The sequence below is a fragment of the Anas platyrhynchos genome, chromosome 14, assembly GCF_047663525.1.
Source record: "Anas platyrhynchos isolate ZD024472 breed Pekin duck chromosome 14, IASCAAS_PekinDuck_T2T, whole genome shotgun sequence".
Classification (NCBI taxonomy): domain Eukaryota; kingdom Metazoa; phylum Chordata; class Aves; order Anseriformes; family Anatidae; genus Anas; species Anas platyrhynchos.
In genome coordinates this window covers 14,187,629-14,212,040 of record NC_092600.1, presented here as the reverse complement: position 1 = coordinate 14,212,040, position 24,412 = coordinate 14,187,629, and positions in this window count along the sequence as shown.

Below are 24,412 nucleotides of genomic sequence, written 5' to 3'. Positions count from 1 at the left end.
CAGATGTGTCTGAATTCAAAGGGACCTGGAAAATATGATGGCCTGGATGAAAAACTGGGAAAAAGCATTGAAACATAAAGCCGTGAGGGCAGGTTTGAAAAACAGTCAACAGATATTCTCCCAGCTAGCTAAACAGGGGAGCTGGGAGTAACCCATTGTTCAGTTCAACAAAGAAATTGTTTTGAATTGTTTCCCCTCCCCAGCATATTTTCTCCAATTTTCTCATCAAAGTTAATATGGGTATTTTTTTATTTTAGTGAACTATATATTTTTTTCAGGATGGTGTTTTTCACTCTTAAAGATTATAAATTAAATTATCTAAATGTCATCTCAGTACATAAAAGCATTTACTTGACAGTATTAAAGTGAAATGTTTTGATTAATGAAGAGTTCCCACTTAGATCCAAACTGGATTCCTTTCTGAAATGGGAAAAAAAAAATCTCTGCATGCAAAACTTGGTTCAGCTTTAGCTAAATGCTGAGACACTACAAAAAAGATCTACAGAGTTACTCTGAAACAAAGGTTTCGTACTTAATGTACAACAGCAGTTGTGAAAAGCACGCCTAACCCTGGTCTGAAAACTGTCTCTTTAAATGGCGTGGGAGAAGGCTGATATTTTGGGGAGCATTCTTAAGAAGTCCCCGTGGTCACAGGCCTCTCTGATGACCCTGGTTAGGGTTGGATTGAGATTTTAGCATTTAGCCCTTTAGCAGGGCTTACTGGACTGGATGTTTCTCTATATGGTTGTGGTAATCCTGAATTCTGGCATTTCCATACATCACTCCTGAAGGAATTGGTTTATTAAAAGCTAATGTTATGGCTTGAGATGTTACACATCACTGGCGCAAAAGTGAAGTAAAACAACTCTCCCAGCATTGGTAGCACTTGATTGTAGTCATCAGCTTAGAATGGTTCACCAGAGCATCCCAAATCTGCCTCCAATCCTTTACTCTTTCTGCTAAAAATATCCTGTCCAAATGGGTGAGCAGGTAAGGTTTGTTTTGTGATTTGTTGCAGCTGGTTGGCCATGCACAGCAAAATGTATCTGCTAATGTCTGAAAATATGATGATTTGTACCCCACTGAAAAAAAATCTTTGAGAACATACTTGACGAAGTGTGCAAAACTGCTGCGCTGGTGCTGGACGTGGCACCAGGTCTCCCTTCTCACACCAGGGCTGCCTCCTCCTCTCGCCAGGTCATGGCATGGGGCTGGAGCCCAGCTCTGCTCCTGGCATCACCTCCTGGGTCTGGCGTAGGCCAAGTCAAAACCACACAGGCTGAGCATCGCTTTCCCTTCCCAATTCCTTGTTTATCCAGCACTGGTTTCATGAAAGGACAACTTGCCTACTGCAGGACATGCACTGTCCCCTTTCTATGAGACTTTGCAAAAATACAGCGATGGGATGCGGAGCAATGAGGTGTCTTTACACTTTGGTAATTTAAAACCACTTTGTAAAGCCAGACTCATGCTCTGTACTCCATGGTAGGTAGGCCAGGGCTCACCAGACTTCTCTGGTGCAAGAAAGGCAGCAAACAGCCTGGCCACCATGGCCCCATTCACCCCATGCTCTGGCACCTCTCGAGCTGAGGAGCTTGTTCCACTCAGGGCTGGCCCCTGGGAGGTTGTTCCTGGCTTGGTGGGCAAGAAGAGCAGGGCAAGCACTTCTCTGCAGGTGGCAGGCACCACACACCCCTCTCCTCTGCCAGCAAACCGACTCCAGCCCTTAGACAGAAAAGGCTTGAAGCAGCTCCTCGCTTAAGTCAACAGAAAGACTTACGGACTCGGCTCTGGCCATTACACAGCAGAAGCATAATTTCTGGGCCAGGCTCTTATGCATAACTTGGATTGCTCTGTTGGCTCCACTGACTTCAGCAGGGCAGACCCACTTGTTTATTAGCAGAGGACCCCGTCCACATTGTCTTAGAGCTCGCTGTGGCAATCCTGATTATGATCGGCTACGAATCCGGCCTCCAGGCACAGTTGTCACATCTTCCACTTCCAAATAAAACGGGCTCATAGTATCAATGAAATGGCATCAGAGAAATCTTATAGGAAATGTAAGATGTTAAACATTAACCACAATGCTCACAGTCCTAGAAAGGTCTGATAAGCCACGATTAAACTTAATTATGGATTATTTTATATTACCTACCTCCAAGCACTGAGGAAAATTGCTTCCTTTTAAGTGCCTTGGCTGGCTTGCTCTGACCACACACATACTGGGGGATATTTTCCCATGATTGATGTATTTGTTTACTGAGCTCCTTGCTCAGATACAGGCCGATTCTCCCTTTAATCAGAGGTGTGAATACCTTAATAGTTGTCAGAGCCCATGTTAACCTCCTGATTAAAAGCCATCCTCATGCTTACCATTAAAGAAATCCATGCAACAAAGTAAACTCATATTCTTACAATAAAACTCACAATGGGCCAAATGCATCTCTTATTTTATGTTATTGTACTTGGCTCACTGGCATTTCATCAAGATGTTTCATACAACGGACATGTTTTTTCTGTTTTGTTTTTCCTTCTTTTTTTCCTTTTCCTTTGCTTGAGGGCAAAAACTTCCACAAACATCAGTTTTCACTAGACTTCTTTTGACTGCTTACCTACACCGGCTATTATGCTCCTTCACTATAGCAATATCACCAATAAAATAAACATGTCAAAATTCAGAAGCACAAACAAGTTCATCTGTGACACTAATTTTGCCTGGCAAATAATTCTTCTTGTTTCTGCAAGGGCTTCAGTTTCTTGTGGATTCAGAGCAAATTCATCTTTAATTTGATGCCTCAGTCTTATTTTTCTTTCCCAATCTCATTAGAGTAAAAATAGCAAGGATATCCATATGATTAAAGACTTCATGTGCAAGAAAGCAATCTGGTCATAGTGCTCCTTAGCTTTATGTACTTCTTTCTATTTGACAACATTAATTTGCCATCTGTCAGCTCAGTTACATAGTTTACTTGCTGCTTGCTTGGCGTTCACCTCCCCCTTTTTTGTTGTCAGCTGTTTTTAATAGTTGGGCCTCCTTGAGTGGGCCATTTATGCAGATTTGAAACAGGAGAAATCCTAAAAACTGACCATATGGGGAGCCACTTTGTACTCCCCAGGTTGACATAGCCATGCACAGTCCTCCAACCCACCCCACACACCCCAGCACTTTAAAGGAAATCACATTTTTTCATACCTCTGTAGCACCTTTCATCTGAGGGACTCCACAGCATCACACAACAAACACAAACAGCCCAAATTTGCTTTCCCAGGCAGCTCTGCTGAAGTCAGCTGAATTGTAGAAGACTTGCTGGCAGTTAAATCTAGCCCCAGAACTGTAACGAAACAAATGGAAGAGATTGTAAAAATAACACAAGAATGGCCAAGCAACTGCTAGCACTGTCCTCTGACACCAAGGGCATCCTATAGGGCCACACGTGCTACATGCATGCATCCTGATGGTATTTATCTCACACAGACGTCTGCAGTTATGAGCTGAAAATATTCCATAACTGACTTCATCGGTCTTTTGTGAAAAATGTCTGATTTCCTCAACATGTCTCTTTTTCATCTATAAGCCTTAATTCCAGGAAAAATAACTGGGAGATGGTCAGGAGAACTGGGAGATGTTGTACTACCAAAGCATTTTGTGTTCTGGAGACAGATGGGCCCATCCAGTTCCCAACTTCCATTTCCCATCAGGCACCCAGTGCAGTGGTGGAATAAAAGCAGGCTTGCATCTGGAAAGCTTAATTTTTAAAAAAATTCTCCCCAAAACTCTGAAAACTTCAGAATAATCTGTCACTGCTAATACTTTATCATTATTACTGTTCATTCAGTATATGCTGTTTCTGAAAACCTTTGTATAATATTTTCAGTAAACTTGCAAATACTGAAGCACATCTATAAAACTTCTGTTATTAAAATTAATATATTCTGTCCTCCAAAATCCACGACAGAGTGTAGTCCACAAGTCAGTGACTTAGTCTTTGTGTGAAAAAAAACATTTCCTAGCATTTTTTTTTAGCACAGGAGGCATTTACAGCAGCATCTCTAAGGCATCTGGGATAGGGATGGAGCCTAGCTCTCAAATGGACCAGATTCCATTGGTAGGGGCTTTTTATCCAGATCTCAAACACTTAACCATCCAAAGTCATCTCTGATGTTAAGTATTACACTTATAAAAGGAGACACATTAGCTTAAATAACTTAAAATTATAGTAATATATCTGAACATAGAGCAAGACGATTCTACCCATTTTTTCCACATCATTTCTCTGCCAGGTGAGGAATTTTGGGATATTGGGAGGCACTGAAATGACAGGATGAGCTTTGCTCCTGAGCAGAAAGCCAGTGTAAAGGGTCATTACTGCTTAATTCATAGGGAAAACAGAGCTGTGCACTGCCAGTGCTCTGGCCAGGGGGTTCATTGCTCACCAGTGAAGGTGAGCACCCAGGCTGCAAAGCACTGTCCTTTGCTCTTCCTTCCCCACCTGAACTGTGCACGAGGAAGCATACTTAAAAGGGTTTTCATCCTCAGGAGTAGCCAAATTACCTGCAGAGTGGATTAAGTGCTTCATAGCAATGCGAAAATTCATCAGTTAGTTTGAACATAAAGTTCTCACAACCGCACAGGGAGGGCAGGAGGCTGCAAACGGCTGCTGTTCTGGGTGATCTGCCCTCCTTCCAGCACGAAGGTTCTACAATGTCAGCAGAAGGTGTCTGAACTCAGACTGCACATTATGTGGATTGGAACTGAATACTATTTTCCTGGGTTTGATCCTCACACTAGGAGGAAAAGAAGCCACTGTTGGGGCAGCTCCTTTTTTAAGGAGTCCAGAAGACAGCTGCTGGTGATGAGGACACAAGGGTGATCCCTTTTGGGAGAAGCTGGTCGGTAGGCTCAACCCAGGCAAGAAGCCAGGCATGCAAGCTAAGAACACTTTCTATCATGATTATGATGTCCAGAAAAGACAGAAATGACTTCCCAGCTCTCATAGCTCAAGAACCCTAACACTGGTATAACCAGACACAAGAACATCACCCCAGTGAAGGGAAGTCTGACTGCGAGGCAGAGCCAAGCAAATACCTCCAGCACTGCTCCCCCGATGGGAGCGTGGCCAGATGTGTGCCTGCCTCTGGGGCTAGAGCCATCATGTAATTTATAACAGTCTCTGGGCTGCTCTAATTTATGCTGGGGGCCGATGCACAGCTCGCTTCAGACAGAGTTCAAAGACTGCCTGGACACCAGCAGCCCCAAGCTGCTCTGCACGTGGTCTGTCCGCAGCCCGCACCCTGCTCAGCAGCTGCCGTGGTCCTGTGGCAAGACTCGCCCTCAAACCCAGAGCTGAGCTACCTCGTACCAACAGGGCTGGTGTCCAGCTGGCTACTCCACGAGGCTACCAAGTGGTCCCTCTGAACTTTTCTGGGTCCCCAGAGAAGTACTGTTTTGCTTTACTTGCCTGTAATGTACAGCCCAGTTGTGCAAAACTGTAACCCCACAGAGATATCCGAACATGCTTTTTGCTTGACAGAGCTCTTTCCATTGGTGTGTAGCAAAGAAACTTAACTTAAGCTTGGTAGCTAAGGCAGCATTTCATAATTTCAAAACATACTCACCACTCCACACATTTCCAGCGTGGGTTGGATCCGGATATCCAAATATTTTGTATTATCTTTTGGGGCTGTAAGTTTGGCTCCGCTGCCTTGTGTAGGAAACATGCTGGTATAGATGACAGAAGCTATAAAGGCAAAATAAATCCATCAACACTTTGACCAAAACAACAATAGTGGAAAAAAAAAAAAGAACACCAACATGATGCTGCTGGCAAAACTTGGCAAAAAAAAAAAAATCAATTTGAGACAACTGAGCCATTTATGTTTACAATAAGGGCTGATGGCTTTTGGGACACACAGTCTTCAAAGAGACTGGATTTGTTTTAGAAGCTCATTCATTTGCACGGGGCTCAGTGAACCAGCCAGTCCTCCTCCTCTGTGGGAAGACTCATTAGCTACAGGGAAACTCAGTGTGAACGGGAGGTGTGTGTGGGGTATGGGTAATTACATAGGCACCTTAGAAATAAATCATGATCCTACTGTTGATATGATTGGAAACCTGGAACTGATCCTCATTTTAGCCTGGGAGAAGTTCTTCAGCAACACTCTATAAACTACAAAGAAAAGAAAAGGAAATTGACTTTAAAAACAACATTTTAATAATGCTAAGGTGTTGACAAAAATCTCAGCAAGCAAAGGAGCTCCGCGCCGGGACGGGACCGCTGCAGGGAACGGCTACGGCATCTGCCCGCAGCATTGCTTGGGCCAGCGCTCTGGGAGCTCAGCGGCTACAGCTGCTATCACGTGCCTGGAGAGGACGCCGTGGTGGAAAACAGACTGCAGGAATATATAAGCTGGTATTGGTGATCACATTGACTATCCTCAGATGCTGCCCCACGAGCAGGAGTGATGGTAGGAAGCGGGGAAGCCTCAGAGCCACGATGCACTGCAGCACCACGAGCCTCAAAATGGAAATTCAGAGCTGCTGTATTTCTGAGCAGGGAATCCCAGATGGATGAGGGGTACGCACTCCCGGAGCATGTGTGCCGTTAGCCCCACGTGCCTGAGATGGAAACTGGAGTGCAAACTGCAAATCTGTCTAGCACATCGACCTTGAGTCTGTAACATCCCAGCTGCGCTAGCCTTGCGGTGCACGCACTGCACAGCTAAACGCATGCATGCTGCAATTATTTACCCCGGAAATGTATAAGCCAGACGCCTGGTCACACTGTGCATCCCAAAATACACTCCAAGTCCCCCTCCTGAGTTTCAGACATCCAGACATCCTATGAAGATGTGATGTGGTGTCAGTGCTAACTGGGACACAGTGATGCTGGTGGAAAAGGATGGAGATGTGAAACTCCTCCTGGTTACACCAGCAAAATTCAAAGTGGAGGGGTTCGGGATGCTCTTTGGAGAGCCTGCTTACACTAATTCTATGCACTATATTCAAATTCAAATAATTTTGACTACCTTTACGTCAAAGACTGCCTCCTACAGTGAAGACATACAATGTCCCAGGCAGAAGATTTGTAACCTTTGCTGAGGCCAAGTTGACAGTAACATAACAGAAATCATATTGATCCTGTGTAAGACTACGGTACAGAGTGCTCACATTGATGACATGCTCTCTGCAGCAATGCATGCTGCTAGATCCAAAACCACGAGGGAAAGGCATTACAATCCTTAAGTGAAAAACTGTGTAATGCAATAAAATAAGCCACAGAAAAAATCACAAGAACACAGTGGCCCAGATTCTCCAATGATGCACCCTGCTATCTCTTGACTGCTTTTGATAAAATTATGCTGTTTCCAGTCAGCTGAGAGTCTTGCTCTGGTCTGTGGATTAAGCAAAGGTTTTAGAGAAGCACAGTAACCCCAGTCATTTACAAAGAGGTGCTGCAGAGCTGAACATGCTGAGCCGGGAGGCTGGGCAGTGACAGCTCCAGGTAGCCTCTTCACCATTCGTCATGTCAGTCATGCCTAAGTGGCTTAAAGGAATTAGTTTTCCATTTAATTTGGGAAATTTTCCCAGAAAGTCTTGAATCCTGAATACAAATAAGAGTTGCTTAGAATATACTTGACTGCACTTGGCTACCTTTCAGTTAGCCGAGTAACTCCTGCACAGAGCAGCCTGGTTTACTGCTGCCGTGAGCACTCGTCTGGATTTAGGCTCCACTTGTTGAGGAGCCAAACTGACTAGAGGTCTTTTGCAGGTATCTGCTAATTAGTATCACATTTACTACATTAGCATTCAAGTTTCTTGGTGTCAGACTCTTTGAATGTTGGGTAACAGGTACTTACAAGAAGGTGTTGGTATTATTCAAAGAAGAAATCACCGCAGAGGCAACTCTCACAGCTCCTTGCCTCTCGCCCAGGCAGGCTCCTGCCAGGGTGCCCTGCTGCACGCTGCAGCCCCCGCGCAGTTCAACGCACACAGGCAGTGCAGACCTTCCCACCAGCTGCAACGAGCCTTCAGGTCTTAAGTGTAACAGCACAGATCATAACCTAGCAGGCAGGATGATGTTTAAACCTAATTCCCATAGTCACTGGACATGCAACCCATGACCATAACGCAATTTATTAACTGCAAGTACACCAGGCCGCTCAGTGGACATATGTTATTGATAACAAATTATCTCATGTGAGTGACGAGCATGTAGGTGCTGTTGCAACCTTTGTGGTTCATAGCTATACTGGTTTACGGCAAACAAATGCACCGATCCCTTCAGGCTATTAAACGCAGTCCATTGCACCATCAGCATTCCACATTTCCATGCCCATATGACCCAGGTAATCCCAAAGGTGCCCCTGCCCACCCCTCTCCACCTGCAGCATAGCCAGCAGGTAGAGCAAAGGTGGGCATCACCCTCCACCTCCTCCCACCCCTCTTACACCCACAGCACCAGGGCCTGTGCTGTTTTCACCAGAGGGCCAGTTGTAGAGTTACACCTACATGTATTCTGGTCATGCCCTGCTATTTCAACCTGCCACAAGGGAACTAAAAATCTGAAATTAAGAATCCTAAGGACCTCCCTGTCCTTAATGCACGCTGCTTTGCTGGGTCCCCTGCCCAGTGGGGTGCTGGCTGGGGCAGGCAGCAAACCCCGGCACTGCTCCCGTGCTCTGCTTCTCGCTGTCTGACTTCCCTCCACGCTTCTTCCTCTCGGCTTTCCTTTCCTCAAACTCTTTGAAGTTTCTTTTGCATTGTGGTTGGTTTTCAGATGCACCATAAAAATCCGCGTGCTGGGAATACTGTGGTTAAGACATGGGAATGCAAACATTGTGGAAATAACTTGGGTTTTGTTTTTCTTTTCCTTCCCCTTTTTTCCCTTCTATAAACTAACTTTTCCACTTCTTCAGTAAGTTGGCACTTAGAACTTGTTTAGCCTGTTAATAGAAACAAGGACTGAAAGGGTCACATAAATGGTCTGTTTTGAAAAAGGAGTGGAAGTCTGCTGCAAGCTCTCAGCCAGGATTCGAGCAGGTAGCTGCTGGTGCAAGGCCCGTGCCCCTCAGCAGCCAGCTGCTGGAAATTCGGCGGCTGCGACTCGTGACCCTGCACCCCAGTCCCTATCTCCCACCCTCTGCCCCAGCATCCTGCTCTCACTTGTCCCTCACCTCTCCATGGCTTTTTGCTGTCCCAGGGTCCTCTCCAGGGCCATCCCATGCCATCTCCATAGCCCAGCTACAAGAAGACGACCTTTAGCTCCTGCCGCTGGCCTCAGTCTTACTCTTTAGGGGCCTCACTGCTCTCTCCCTGCGTGGCTGGTGCTTGCATGCTTGTGCCTCCTAGATGAGCAGCATGTCTTACGGACCACATCACTACATGGGTCAAGGCATCACACAGTCACCACAGTGAGCCACAACCCTCCCTCTCTTAAACTGAAGACTTCTGGTAGATTGAGCAAGCTCACTGCGCTGGGTCCACAGTAGTAGGCATTCAAGAGCTGGAGCAGCAACCTCTCTGCTCTTTAAAAGACAAAATATTTTAATGGTAGTAGGGTTTGGGTATCTTTCAGTGGTTCTTACAGGTCTGTCCTAGACCACATCACAGACCAATTTGCTCTTTAAAGAGTCTGTTGTTTGGATTAAAGAATAAACAGACAAAAAGTATTTTCTTAGAACTGCAGTTTTTCTCTCACTGACTTCCATTAGCACATCTTTATCCCACCACACCCTGCCTTTATTTTCATACACCTTGAGTAATAAGGTGCTAATAGACCCCATCCTACCACCTGGAGAACTAAGACATAGGGATGCTAAAGAGGATCAGGGAGGCCCTGTAGGCGAGATGTTTTGCTATGCCAGCTTGGCCTGCCTGGCTTCTCCCAGAGACAGCCTGCTGCCTAGGAAATAGCCTTTTTGGAAAGTGGTACTTTGTTTTGTAGCTTTTTCAGAAAGAATACATTTACATAGTTTTTCAGAAAGGACTCAAGATGTGTTACCATTAGAAAAGACAAATTTAAAAAAATCTCACAGTTTTTACAATCTTGACCTGTATCTCCTGAATGCTTTGGTCTTGGTGTATGGCGTTGCTCCTCATTTTTTCACTCTTCATCAATCTTTTGGAGATGTCTGCATACAGCATGCTTCTAATGGGCTTTGGACACTGATGTCTGTTCCAACACACTTCTAGAAAATACAATAACACAAGGGTGATTTGAGCTCCTAGTCTCTGGCCTATCTGCAAAGTGCCTGCTGAAGTGCTGTTGTAGGCAGATCATAATTAATAATTATCGTTATTTATAGTGGGGCCTGCAGAACAGAATTGAAAGTGTCATCAGATTTTACATCCAAAATATTGTCTAAGTTAGTGCTTTCTAATTCCCAGGCATTGCTGTGGGAAGATACAATTGCACATGTAAATACTTTCCCATGCCTCCTCACCATGTGCTTATTTCGCATGTGTAAAGCATATGGGAATGTACGTAGGGCCTCGTTGGAAATGTAGTGTGTGTGTAAATTGTTGCTTGTCTACATCTGTGTATCTAATTGCATGTGAAAATCACTACTTTAGTTGCATCAATGAAATACAACTTTTTGAAAATATAGCCTGCATGTGTTTCTCATTCATTTTAGTGAGGCACAAGATGATCCAGTTGAAAAACAGTAGCTAGGACCAGATGTTCTTCTGTTCCTCCAGCGTGAGAGAAGCAGCTCTGCCTCAAGAAACTCAAAGCTGCTTAGCTCAGGATGCTTGCTCTATCATGGGACAGAAAGCTCATCTGCTTCAGTGGCCTCCCTTTCCAAGGACTCGGACCTACTCCCAATTTAATGGCCAGAAATTCACCTTTGTTTCCAGTAATTTAGAATCAAGCACCAAGTTGTCCTCAAGTGCTGATGAGCAATGGGTAGAAATGTGGTTGTGTGGTCATTTGGTGGGTTTTGAGCCAACCATGGGACACTCCTGGGTGTTGGCCATCTAAGACTGGCCATACAGCAGAAGTTTAATGTAATATATGATGGGAAGGGTAAGTCACCCGGGTTTGCCAAAACGTCATTTTTAAACTATGTGCCTAATTTCTAAACAATTGTGTTTTAAAGATTTTAATAACTCCTTGAATTTTTCCAGAGCTCTGCTGCTGCTGTGGTCATATTTCCAAATTCAATGTACCTCTTACTCCTCCACTTAAAACATTCACTTTTCATTTAAACCTGCAGGAAAAACAAAATCTGGATTACTTTCAAATTATTGGCCAAACTCAAAGAGACATCCCAGCCCTTTATGGGGTGCAGATAAAAGAGCTTACAGTCCCTGCTCTGCCAGGAAAAACGTTCACTTTCTGTGAAAAACATTAAGAAATCAAATGAAGAGCTTATTAAAATTTTAGATGCAAGAATTTGCAAATTGGACAGCGATGCATGCATATGTCAGACCCTTGAGATGAGATGGTGCCCGTCATAAACTGCTGCTGGATGCGTAAATAAGACTCACTGTTCTCTCCCACAACCGTCGTGGATTGAAGTAGGAGCTCAGGCTGAAAGCACTCTTTGTGAGGATCAGCTCCAAAGATTTATGTGGAAGAACCTTTTCTTTATTTACCAGCTTGCTGAATCTGACAAAGTATTTGATAGCTTGGAGCCTCCAGCCTGAGCACCTGATTTGTAAGAGCTTTTGTCAGTGATTGTACCTGCTTTGCTATTTATTTTTCAGTACCCCAACCTGCAATTGCCCTTCTGTTGTCTTGACAAAGGACCTAAAATGACAGCAACCCACTCCATACTCTCTTCCCTTCCATCTCTTCCAACTGCCTCAAAACTGCTGAAGATGGCTTTGATCCTTCGGGAGCTTTAATCTAGGACACATGAACCTAATCCTCAACTTTTCAAAGAAGTATTAGTTATTCTAATCGTTATTCTAAAGTCTGACTTATTCTTCTGAAGAGAGGTGTTTTACTTGGCAGAGGTGTTCGCTAGACATTGCAGGTGTTGGAAGTGTAGTTGTACCCTAGGGAGTGATGACTATTAAAAACCGCTCCTTCTTACCCATCAGCTCTGTAAGGCTACTTGCATGACTAACTGTAGGCTGTATGGGGTAGACAAGAAGTCTCTATGCTTATCAGCATGATGGACCTTTATTGCTACTCTTAATAAATGCATAAGAAGCTTTGACTTGCAGAACCCACTCAAAGCTTGCAGAGTTAGCAGCTACAAAAAGCTTTTCACTTTTTACTAGTAAACTTGCTGCATTTGATCTGTAAATTCAGACACATCAACATCTTAATTTATAAATGCAAATATGTGAACAGGGCTGCTGCAAATAAGAGTGTGCATTACGCCAGGTTTGCATCCAAAGATGCTGCAGACATCTGCCAAGTTACACTCGGAGTTGGGTGAGAAAAGCAGTTTGCATTTTCTCCTTGATCACATAAAAACAGTAAGTGAACAGCTAGAGGATATTAAAAATAAATAAATATATTTGTAAGCCTTCCTAAATGCCCACATTAAATAGAGATCTGGGCTACAGTTTTGCATGACATCTCATATTATTCATTGTCAAAGATTGGTGCATGGGTAAGAGTTTGATTGATGGACAGAGAGACCACCTATCTTGGAATATGCTCTGCACGATGCTGCATGTTTTATTTTTCTTTTCTCCTAACCAGATCATATCCAGTTTACTAATAAATTCTGTTTTGAATACAACTTCCATAAAGCACTTGAAACATCTGGAAACCTTATCTGCATCTCTGTGCATATTTTCTGCTCCTGTATAGAATCTTATGTAGCACACAGACAGTGAGACTATGAACAGGTAAGATATTAAAATGTCTGAGTCGGACCAAAAGGGATCTCCACTACTTCACAACCATATGATATAAATCCTAATACATCACAGATCATCTGTTTCACTCACATCTACCTCATGAATTTGTAGGTATAGGCTCTTTTCAGCCTGATTGGCCCTGTAGCATAACTGACTGCTCTGGGAGCTCCTGCAGACCCCCTGGGCAAGCTGCTGGTGTCCTCATCTTGAACACCCTGATCTCAACAAGGCAGGGTTCCCATCCTGCACAGTCCTGCTTTTCCCAGATATAAATGGCAGTTCCCATTACCTAAAATCATCTTTTAATGTCCTGGGAGATATTTCATCTACTGTATCTGACTCAGCTCTATGACAACATATATGATGAGAAAAAAAATAGCTTAAAATCAGATTTCTTTGGACATCCACCTGGCTGACTTTCCCTCTCTAGTGTTCATAGTGATGGAGTGCAAAGCTGACGATGCCACGTGCTTCAAAACAGTTCATTAATTTATCTCAGAATGATTTCCTAAGACTCAGCAGCCTTCAACCAAGCATCAAGAAAGCTCAGGCAGAATGGTGGTCGGAGTCTCCCTGCGCTCATTCAGAACATGTTATTGCTGGTGTGGGAAGCAAATACAGCCGACCAGTAATGTCTGCTTCCAAAGAAAACACTCACTTTACTGTATCTGGTGTTTTGAAATGTACAAAAATAAATTATTTATTATCATGACTTTTGGGCTGAACCTATTTATATGGGCTTGCATCTGTCTGATCTGAAGACTGAGTCACTGACTGACAGACACCCTGTTGGCTGGTCCAGTTACTTACATTATGTCCATACTGTTCCAACAGTTTAAATAAAAATAGCAAGCTTGAAACTTCTCCTCTGCTGGCATTTCTTCATAGGGACGGGGTGTTGCTTGAAGAAACATCAAATCACTCTTAAAAGAGGTCAGATCTGCAGGGTGAAATGGTAAAATTACTGGTTAGACTCACTGGCTGCACATTTCCAGCACAGTTTCAGACCCCTAAGCAGCTGTGCTAGATGCCAAAAGAATGGGCAAAGAGGTCTGGAGGACATGTGAACTGCTTCAGTGCGTCCCTTGAACAATCAGTCAATGAGAATTAAAAGTCTGCTGAAGCCCAAAGCTCGCAGCCCTTCTGCCATTGCCAGCCACTTCCAGCCAGGGCCAAATACACAAGCAGCTTTTCCACAGAAACCAAATTTATTCCAAATTTTTCCTCCTGTTTCATCTAATCGTTACACCAGTAATGTTACTTGAAATAACCCGACACCCTCACAGATCCTCAGGTGTGACGTAAAGAAAGGCTCCCCAGGGCCTGGATGGGCAGAGAGGGATCACATCCTGGGAGAACAGGTGAAAAGCTGGCCTTTCTCCTCACTTGCTGAATTAGGTAGGAGCAGGAGAGGACTGACAGTATATTTTTTTCCCCCAAACAAGCAAAAAATATGGCACAGCCTGCATTCCCATTGGGCCTGTGCCCCAAAATGGCTCTTCTGGGGGATGCTGTAGCCATAAATGCAGCCCAATCCTAATAGTGCCGCAGCTAGGAGCACATAAACAAGAAGAGCCTGATATTTTGAAGGTCAGAGGCAATACTGCGTGCAGTGCAGGTATTACAGAGGTGTTTTCCAGCTTTCCATCTCATAGCCTCTTCCTGGAGACTTTAGTGCAGATACTAATGATACCATGATAAGAAAGGGATGCCCTAGGGCTCTAGGCAGCCTTCTACCCTTCTCAGTGCTGTGAATGCTACAACTCCTTACCTGGCACATCCTACTGATACCTATTTCCAATATCTCGAGAGCATGAAGAATTAACCACACTTATTAATGCTGTAATACAAATCTGGGTGTCTATCATCCAGGAACAGAGAAGAAAAAAAAAAGAAAGAAAAAATCACAGTCATGCCTTACTAATGTTAATTTGAATTGTACAGTATTTTCATGCCAAACACTCTGATCAGGCCACAGTTTTGGGCAGAGAAAGACACAGATCCTCCTCCCCTGAATGGTATACAGGCACAAATGTACTCACAGCTTTATCAGCCATAAATGGCTCACAGCAAACACCACAACTCACCTTTTGTCCAGGAGGAGCCCTTAATTCAGTGAGTGCACCCACCTGTGGGTTAGTTCTGTGTGCAACCTCACAGTCTTTTTCCCATCTGAAGGTGAAAATCAGTTTTATGTAACAAAATTTTATGCAACAGGTGTCTAATCACAGTTTCTCCCTTTATTTCGCAGATTACTTTATTTCGTAAAAAATGAAGCAATTCAGTACAGCCTGGGCTGGTGTGGCCGAGGAGAACTGGCAGTGACGAGGAGGATCTCCTGCTTAACACACACACACCTTGGGGCAATGGCCAATACCTAAGTGAAGTATAATATTCTCTACTTGCTGTGTGCTCGCAAGCATGGAAGACTATGAGTAGGATGTGTGCTTGTGGTCGAGGAGGTATGCAAGCTATGCTCTGTGTGGACGGAATACGCCTGGTGCTGAAAGCTGTGGGATGGAAGAATGAATGCAGTTGTATTGGGAGAAGGAGGAATGCTTACAGTATTTTGTGTCCTCAAATGTGGATTAGCTTGGACAGGGATGTAAGGTGGGAAAGACATATCCTGAACACCTGTTTCTACATCTGTATTTTTTTTCCCCATTTTGGAGGCAGCATGCCTTGCTTCACGCACCCTGTCCTCATTCTGCACTCGGGTCCTTTCCACTTCATGCAAAAATAGCTTCTCCTCCCATGAACGTCGGTTGTGTTTCGAAGTGGGGCGCGGTGCCTGCATGCACGTGGTATGGCAGGAGGACGCAGCACACATCTGCCTGCCCACGTCCTGGGGAAGCCAGGAGGCAGAGAAGGTTTTCTGCTGGGACCGAGCCTCCTGTGCAGCAGGGAGCATGCCCCGTGCCTGCAAACTTTCATCCTGCATGGTATTCACCACTGCTTTCCTTCCACAGCTCAAGCTGCCACTCAAGGAAGAGGGAATTTGGTCAAGCCAAGGTACTCACGACAGACTCTGGGGAATGGGATTAAGGCGGCCACATTCTCAAAGTCCCATGCAAAATGTGCTTGCCATGAGTTGGTGAACAGTGCTATTCTCGCTTTTGTCAGCAAAAGGAAATTTAATTGATTTATCAAGAAGCTAAGGCTAAAAAATCTCTCCAGAGGCAATAGAGATACATGCACTTTCACTGACCTCTGAAAATACATGATTTATGGGAATACCCACTTATTTACCTAAATTCCCACAAACTGACCTGAAAAAATTAGCCCTTGATCTCTGATGGCAAGGGAGTCCACAGAGGTAAACTCTGAAGGATTGAAAAGCAAAACAGAATCTAAAGAAAACGTATTCTATAAAACTAGAAATACATTGAAGGGATAGAAAATAATTTGTACTAAGTAGTGTAACAGAATATCGCTTGGCAAAGCTGTCAGGCTGTGGATGGACAGAGAGTTAGGGCTTCAAACTAGTTTGGTTTGGCTGTTGGTAATTAGGCACTTGAAAGGAAATTTGCAAACATAGTAATAAGAATTTCAACTCGGAAATGCGAAGATTCCACAGTCCTATAGCCACATCCCTGACCTGCCTTCACAGGGAACCTCCGCACGCACCCTCCTGCAGAGCTGCTTGGCTTGATGAAGTCACACTGCTTCGGAAATTGCATTTTTACAGGATGGCTACCACCCTCCTGCACTATGCTGGGTGTCTGGTTGCCAATGCTTTGGATCCCAGAAATATTAGGACTGCAGACTCAAAGTCAAAGCCCTTTGTGAAAAGCACTATGATCTCTTAGAGCATTTCTACAAAGAAGACAGGATCTCGGCTCCCAGGATGTCCCACAAAATAATTTAATGTATTAGGCTGCCCAGCGTGTAGTGCTTCTGGCTTGGAAAGATGGGGTTTGTTCGTTCTGTTAGGTTTGAACCTGACATTCAGAGGGTGCAAATAAGATGCCCTCTCCTGCTTATCAGCCCCCACAGCAAACGTTAGTTTTTCAGCTTTCTTTATAAAAATGCTCGATGAAATTTAACCTTTTCCCTTGTATTCCCAGCACAGCCAGTTCCCCTGGAATCAGTCAACAAATATGAAGAGAAACAGCTACTTTGAACGTCAGATCCAAAATGCATGCTGCTCGACGTGTAAAGAAACCATTGTGAAATTAGGGTGGGCCAACATCAGGTCTGATGTGCAATGCTTGGGATCTTGTACGGAGCTGGGAACTGAGGAAGTGGAAAGTAAAACCCCAGAAGTCATCAAAAACAGATCAAATCAGAACAAAACCTGTAAATTTGTTTGTCCAGAGGATGAGAAGTTGGTTAGGTCATATTCCATGGTGGCTCTGAACCAGGACTGGATGTGCCGTCATGCCTCAGAGGTCTAATTTGAAGTTACTCTTTGATCTCCTTGTGGTGTTTTATGTAAAGAAGCCATAGAGTCCATCCGGATCAGACCTTGAGAGCCTCAAGCCAGGCTTGGATCTGGACTCTGTGGGTTTGGCTCATTTCTAGGCGTAAGTGTGAATGCGTTTGGTGGTCTGATTCAAGTCTCCAGCAAACAGGTGAGTTGGCTTTGTTCAAAACCACTGCATAATTCTGCGTGATTGGCACCTTTCACTTAAAAGAAGCCCGAGCTATGTTAGCCAGCAATGACTTAAATTGGCAAAGGCCTGGGGAGGTTTATAGCAGTTGGCTCTGTTCAAGGCTTATATTCTCCGATTTTTGTGAACCTGAACCCACACTGGAATAGGGAACAAGAGAATAAACTACCTACCGAGCATCCGATACTAAGAACAATGCCATTCTTAAACAAACAAAAATCCATCTTAATGTGATAATCTTACAATAACCAATTATTTCAATGAACAAATGACACCAAGACAAGAAGTATCCCGGAGTCAGAGGCATGAACTTTTAGCTGTTAGGTCAACGGTAACATATCTTGTTTGAACAAGCCTGACAAAGATCTGCTGAGCAATATCCATTGGGGCCAACAGCACTTGGCTGTCTGCACTGTGGTGGAGAGATAGACTTGGATAACAGTGTCACTCACTCCTCTGCTGACACCGGCCAAGCATAATGAAGCGTGGCCAAAGCCTTCTTCGGCCTAATGGCAAGAGTGAAATGCTGAAAAGACCTAAAAATGGCTGATATGGATGAATTAGAATGAAATGGTTGCCGTAACGATGATCTGAGACAGCACGTCCAGCGCTGAAGCCAACACGACCCCGTTCCAACCCCCTCCTTCCTCTCCAATGGCCTACATGCTGCATTTTCCTGTATGCTGCAAAAACTCAGGGAAGTACATCCAGCCCACAGCGGTGTCAAGGGATGTCTGCACCGCAGACTACAGCATAACACAGAGGTATCTGGATTAGCTGCAAAAGAGCTAATTTGAGTGCCTCTGGCCATGTAACTGCAGCCTCAGGATTTGCTTTGCGTAACTGGTTCCTATTGTTGTTATTTATTACTGTTAACTGCAGCAGCACTGTAACAGAGTCAAGGTAGACACTAAGGCCAGGGACCTGCTGACATAAATGCAGTATACACGTGCCCCCAAAACTTCTGCAGTAAGATCAGACACAGCAGGTGGAGATGGAGAGACAAAGAGTCTGGGCACAAAGAAACCAATAGAAGAGTTAAGTTAACTAAGTTAGTTCTCTTAGGAAATCCATGTTGCTATTAAATGCAAATATTAGCCAAAAATGAAGACAAAAGGCAGAAAATAATTTTTTTTTCCTTTTTTTTTTTTTGTTTTTCCTGTTTTGAGGGAGAGTTTTTCCTGGCTCTGATCTGAAAATGCAGAATGAAGGTTTCACTGGATGCATGAACCTAAACTATGAGGAGGTGTTTTCCTGTGCTTAAAACCCAGCCTGAGCTTTTCAGAAGCAATTGCTATTTCAGTTGTCTCACAAATCTGGCCCAGAGTGTATGACTTCTTGGCAGTAAAAGAGAGACCCAGGATATCACTTAGAACATCCAACTCCATTTTCAGGCAAAGATCAGATCACCACGTCAGCATCAAATCTCTGGGAGTAGACTCTCTTCTGGGCTGTGTTCTTCCTGCAAACCCACTAACGACAAATCTGTGCAAGGCAACAAATCATATTGTCCCCAGGAAGCTTTGTGTTGAACTGGGAAGCACAGAGTCAGCCCAGGGAGCATCTAGTTCACCCACAGGCCAGTAGGGATCTTTTAAACCAGTTAAGAACATCACCTTCTCCATCATTAGAAAGAGATCAAAAAAAAAGCAACATGGATTTTTTTTTTTGAGCTAATTGAGAAAATGTCATGCTATAACCGCCAGGGCCCAGCACAAGGGGGATGCAATGGCTAAGGATGACTTCTAGGTTTAGCTAAAGAAAAGAAGAAAAGGGATGCTGTGTGGCACAGCTCAATGATGGTAACATACTAGTGCAGATTAACACACTTCACGGTTCCTAGGTATTGGTTTGGCACTATGAATGACCCAAGAAAGAAATCTTAGTGTGTTGTGCATGTGGAATGTATTCAGAAGCTGAAGGGAGCCACAAAAAATAGTCTGATACATCTCTATTTGTAACATTAGCTGATGGCAGTTTCCAGTCCTTCTCTTTCTCCAAAGCATCTTAGAAAATAGCTTTTAAATTCATCAGATCTTGGACATGCAGCATGGGTAACGTTCCAGCAAGTAGCCGTTTATTTTATAAGGGGATTTAAATATTGTAAAACTGAATAAAATGCAGGTGTTTGCATTACAGACAAGCGAGCCTTGCCTAAACTCTACAAAGACGTGACTTCCAGATTAAAAGGGCTTTGCACACTTTGTGCTGCCTCGGTGTGGGGGGGTGGATTTTTGGATCAGGTAGTGCAGCACCTTCCTTGGGATGATGAACTCCCCGATTCCAATCTCTGCTCTGTGCGCACGTCAGGGAAACGCATACAGCAGGGCAGATGGTGGCCATATTTACATCTGCACAGTTCTGTAAACTTTGAAATTTGGCTGAAGGACTGCAGCAGCCAGATTCCCCAAACCTGAACAATTGCCATCTAGTGTCTGCAGCTGCCATATATTCCGATAAGGATGGACTCCAACGCTGGAAACCCAATATTAACGCTACTAATCAGAAGACCTAGCTCAGGCTGCTGTCAAGGGATTAACCAACACAGGAGCACAAAAACACATGAAAAATAGATCCACTGGTTTTCACAATGGATTTTGGTAGCAAGGAAGGAATTACAGCTGCCTCTTGGAAAGCTCCTCCAATGACCAAACCCAAACCTTCTGGCCCATACACAATCAACCTCCTCCAGATGGGTGAGTATGTGGAAAACTTTACAACAAGGCTTAATGATGGTGAAACTCTACTGCTATCAGTGCTTTACTCCTGATTTACACCGGTAAAAGTGAACAGAAAGCCAAGGTAATACTAGTTAATTATTAAATATATAATCAGTGTAACCATGCCCTCTAGAGGACTAAGCTTACCTTTATAGTGTCAAAACCAGCCCTTGGGTCTCTACACTCTTAAAATGTGGGGGAAATGCACTTCGGAGGTTCTCATTTTCCTTCTCCACCTGAATGTAGACATGAATCACCACTTCCTCACTGGCACCACAACCTACAGTGGGTTGAAACAACCCCCCCATATGGCACCGATGGCTGGGTTTTAAGGTTTGCACCCACTGGTGCCATTGCCAAACAGCTCATTGAGCTAATCCCCACCCAGACACTGAAGGACTGATCTGAGGTCCTACTCCGTACAAAAGGGGAGGTTACTTCCATAGACTTCTGACAGTTTTGCAAAGCTTGACCCAAATGAAAATGTTAGGTATTAAAAAACAGCATTCATTTTCTTACCTCGTGCTTTCCACATCTTCCTTCCTTTTCTTTTTTCTGCATTTGCTGGCAACCTCCCCAACTTTGCTTGGTCAGTGCGGTTTACATTCCCCGTTGGCCTGAGCTGCAAAAATGAGAGTGAAATCAATCTATGTGCAGTTTGTTGGCCGTGGCTGGGATCGCCTGAGTCTGCCGGGACGCTGGCAGCCGCAGCAGCTGCTAGCTGCACTCCTGGGTACTTGGTGCAGGCGGTGAAACCATCCTGAAGGAGCAGATAAATGGTTGTGGAGCTGGGCTGTGTTGAACCTGTACACCTATGCCAAGAAACAAAATGCAGTGATGAACAGGGAAAGGGTGAAAGTTATGAGCTAAAAGGTGGAAACAAAAGGAAATTCTCCCTTACCTGCTTCAGTAGTTTTTTTCTGGTCCAGGTGGTCCATGGAGAACTCCAGATACTCCTTTGAAAGTCCTGGGCGCCAGCCTGGGGACACAGGTCTGGGCTGGTGGCCTCCTTCCAGACTCCTGAGGGACAAGTCCACAAAAGGGAGGACACCCCATTGCTTTCAGTATTTTGACATCTTTTTCCCAGCATCTTAAGCTTGTATCTCAAAATGAGACTGTTCTCCCAATAAAAGAAACATACGCAAAGTACAGCGATATTCTAGTAGCTCTGGTGAGTAAACCCAAAATAGCTAGGATGTGGGATTCTCAGAGCCCGTATCATTAGCTTTGCTTTTTCATTGAAGCTGCTGGGATGTTACACGCTGAAGGTAATACAGCTGTCAGATGTTGGTTTTGAAATACACCGTGGATGTTTTCATTTGATTTTTTTTTTGTTGTTTGTTTTGTTTTGATTTTTTACTCCCACTTTTCTCTGTTTTCTTTTCCCCTTTACTCCCAGTACAAGAATACGTGTTTTTTCCCTTGGTTACTTCCACTCTGCTGACCTGGTTTCTTGCCTCCCTTTGGAAGCATTTGGGTGTCTCAGGAAGGGAGAGAATGAATCAGTGAACACGCAGCAGATCTGGGAATACCCCGACAGCCTGTGGGGAGCAGAGGATTGCAGAGCCTTCGGAAACTGCTCAGCAGTCAGGGGTGCTAACGTTTTCCTTTTCTCCTTAAATTCTCATTAGCAGACAGTATGGCTGCTCTGAGCTGATGCTGCCCTTGCTCTTATATCAGAAAGACCTTTCTTTGTGGCGAGTTTAGAAGACAAAACTCTATATATTTTAGCGGCAGACAAAAATACACAACTTAGTGCAAATTCTCCAGCAGAAGGAAGGTTCTGGCCCATCAGAAATAGAAGGATTATTTGTTGGGAAGGCTGAACTAGCCCTAACAGACTGCTAAGCACAGAGGCTCTCAGGTTGTATTTCACTCACAGAAACACCAAGTGCCTCCCCATAGGATTGTGTCTCTGTGGCTCAGGACTTGTTCCCAGTCTACCGGAGATGCTCTATCTGCTTCACCAGCGATAACCACACCTGGGAAACAGGCAGAGATTTGTTGAGAGTTCAGTAATAGAACCACAGGCCACATCTGTTGTCTAAATTACTTAATATGACATTAAAAATTTGACACAGAAGTATTGGATAAATGTAGAGCAATGCAACATGACGATCTAACCACTGAATTTTTAAACTAAAATTCAGACTGAATTTTTAAACTAAAATTCAGATGTGACCTTTAGGCCTTCTTCCTACCAAAAGTCTGGAGCAGTATTCTGTTGGGCTTGTTATTCTTCCTTTTAAAACATCGTCTAGAAAATAGAGTGAACGAACTGCAATTTAGCAAAAACCGTTCCCCCGGCATTAAGCGTCCTGCATCTTGGCCCTGGGGCAGGGATGCACATCATTTTAAGCATTTTGAGTCATCCCATTGATTTCAGCCAGATTACTCATATGATCAGTGTAAGCACAGCCCGAAGTACCATGTGGGATCAGCCTTTCTTATTTCCGAGAAAAAAGAAGAGATGGTTCCTGCTCAGATTTACCAAAGCTCCCTCCATTAAAACCATGGCACGTGCCTGTACCTCAAGTATTTAAAAACTGGCTCATGAAAATGCATGTAGACTTACTGCAAACAAGTTATTTTTTTCACCTAGAATCAGCTGAATCTGAATCAAACGAATGGGTGTGTTGAAATGAAGACGGAAAAACAAGAGTGAGTTGCGTAAACTGATAATACTACCATTAGGATTGAGTAACATGTCAGACCTTTTTACAAAAGTGGCAAATATTTTTCGAATTCTGGATGTTTGATACAGTTACAAGGAAAGACATTCTGGTTTACAGCACGACTAAATCACATCATAAATGAAATTTAAAGGTAGTTAACAAAATAATCTTTATGTCAAATGGGTGAAATGTGGGTTTGCCATCTGAAAATGTCATTCTTTGGTTTTGTAGTGTCCCTTAAAGGCTAATCTAAAAGAAAATTAAATTAATCTCATGCTCACCACCTTTAAATTGCAGAAGTGAAAACCTTTCAGGACTTGCCAATTACTAAGGAAACTTCATAGCTGGATTATTCCCAAATTGCACACCCTTTATTTTAACCACTAAAGGCAAACACATGGTTTTGATGGGTCGTAAAAGAACAGGTTGCTTTTTCAGTACTGAAAGAAGCTGTAATTACTTCCCTTGTTCAGTGACTTCCTGATTTACTTAGGTTGTTATGAGTGATACTATTCTGCTAAGGTAATTGGAGCTGCCTGAGTGAAGCTGATGACCTGAGGGAATGACCAGCGGCTTTTGAGTCTAGGTGACTTGCACCTAATAAGTAGAGTCCTGCTTCCCAGGAAAAGAGGACACTAAAACTTCCTTAAGTGCTCAGCATGTGTACTTTAAAGGCTTAAGTTTCACAGCCCAAGCAAATTATATCTCTGTATGATATTCAGAAAGCCACCTAAGTCAGTTCCAGATACAGAAAAAATAGAGGTATTTTCTTCAGGCAAATGTAGGAAATACATCATCCAAGGAAGGTGAGCTTCAGATAGTTCTCTGAACAGTCAAATGCCAAAATACTAACACAAAGTGATAACCAACAGTTCCTGAAATCAGTTCTTGTCTATAATAAAATATATAATAAAATATGGTAGCAACACATTGCAGTGGGTTATGTTCTTCTATGAATTAACTATTTAAGAGTTAACTATTAAATTCAACAAACAAACAAACAAAATCCAACTAATTCTATGAATTAACTATTAGGTATAGGAGTTACAAATGAGACCACAGAAGCTTTCAAAGGCTAGCACTGCCTAAAGGAGGGCACCAATTCTGAACCAGCGTTGGAGAAGACAGAGAAAGCTGCCTGAAGTCAGGCACTCGAGGTGACTAGCCACCCCCTAAATAAGTGAGACAGGCAAACATCCAATTTCTTAGCAGTGTTCCCCAGAAAATGCATTTTTCTCAGCTTGCAAAGGGAGTGTCTAGGCTTAGCTGTAACTCCTTTGATTTTTTGCACATTTTTTCAGCCGTGTGTTATATTACCTTTCTATTCAGAAGTACAAACTTTGACTTGCTGCACGTTGGCTGAAGGTGAGATACATGATTTAAATCTGTGGTTCTTGATTCAAAGCATCCAAGATCTCAGGTATGTTTTGAAACTAGTGCTGGCTTGGCTCATTGTGCAATAGGCTAGTTGCAGAGTGGCTCCAAGTAAACTGATGGGAGGAGGTTAAATCAGAAAACTCTGAGCACAGAAGTCCTGTATCATGAATCATACAAAGCTTTTCTCTTCATGTCCCCTGTACA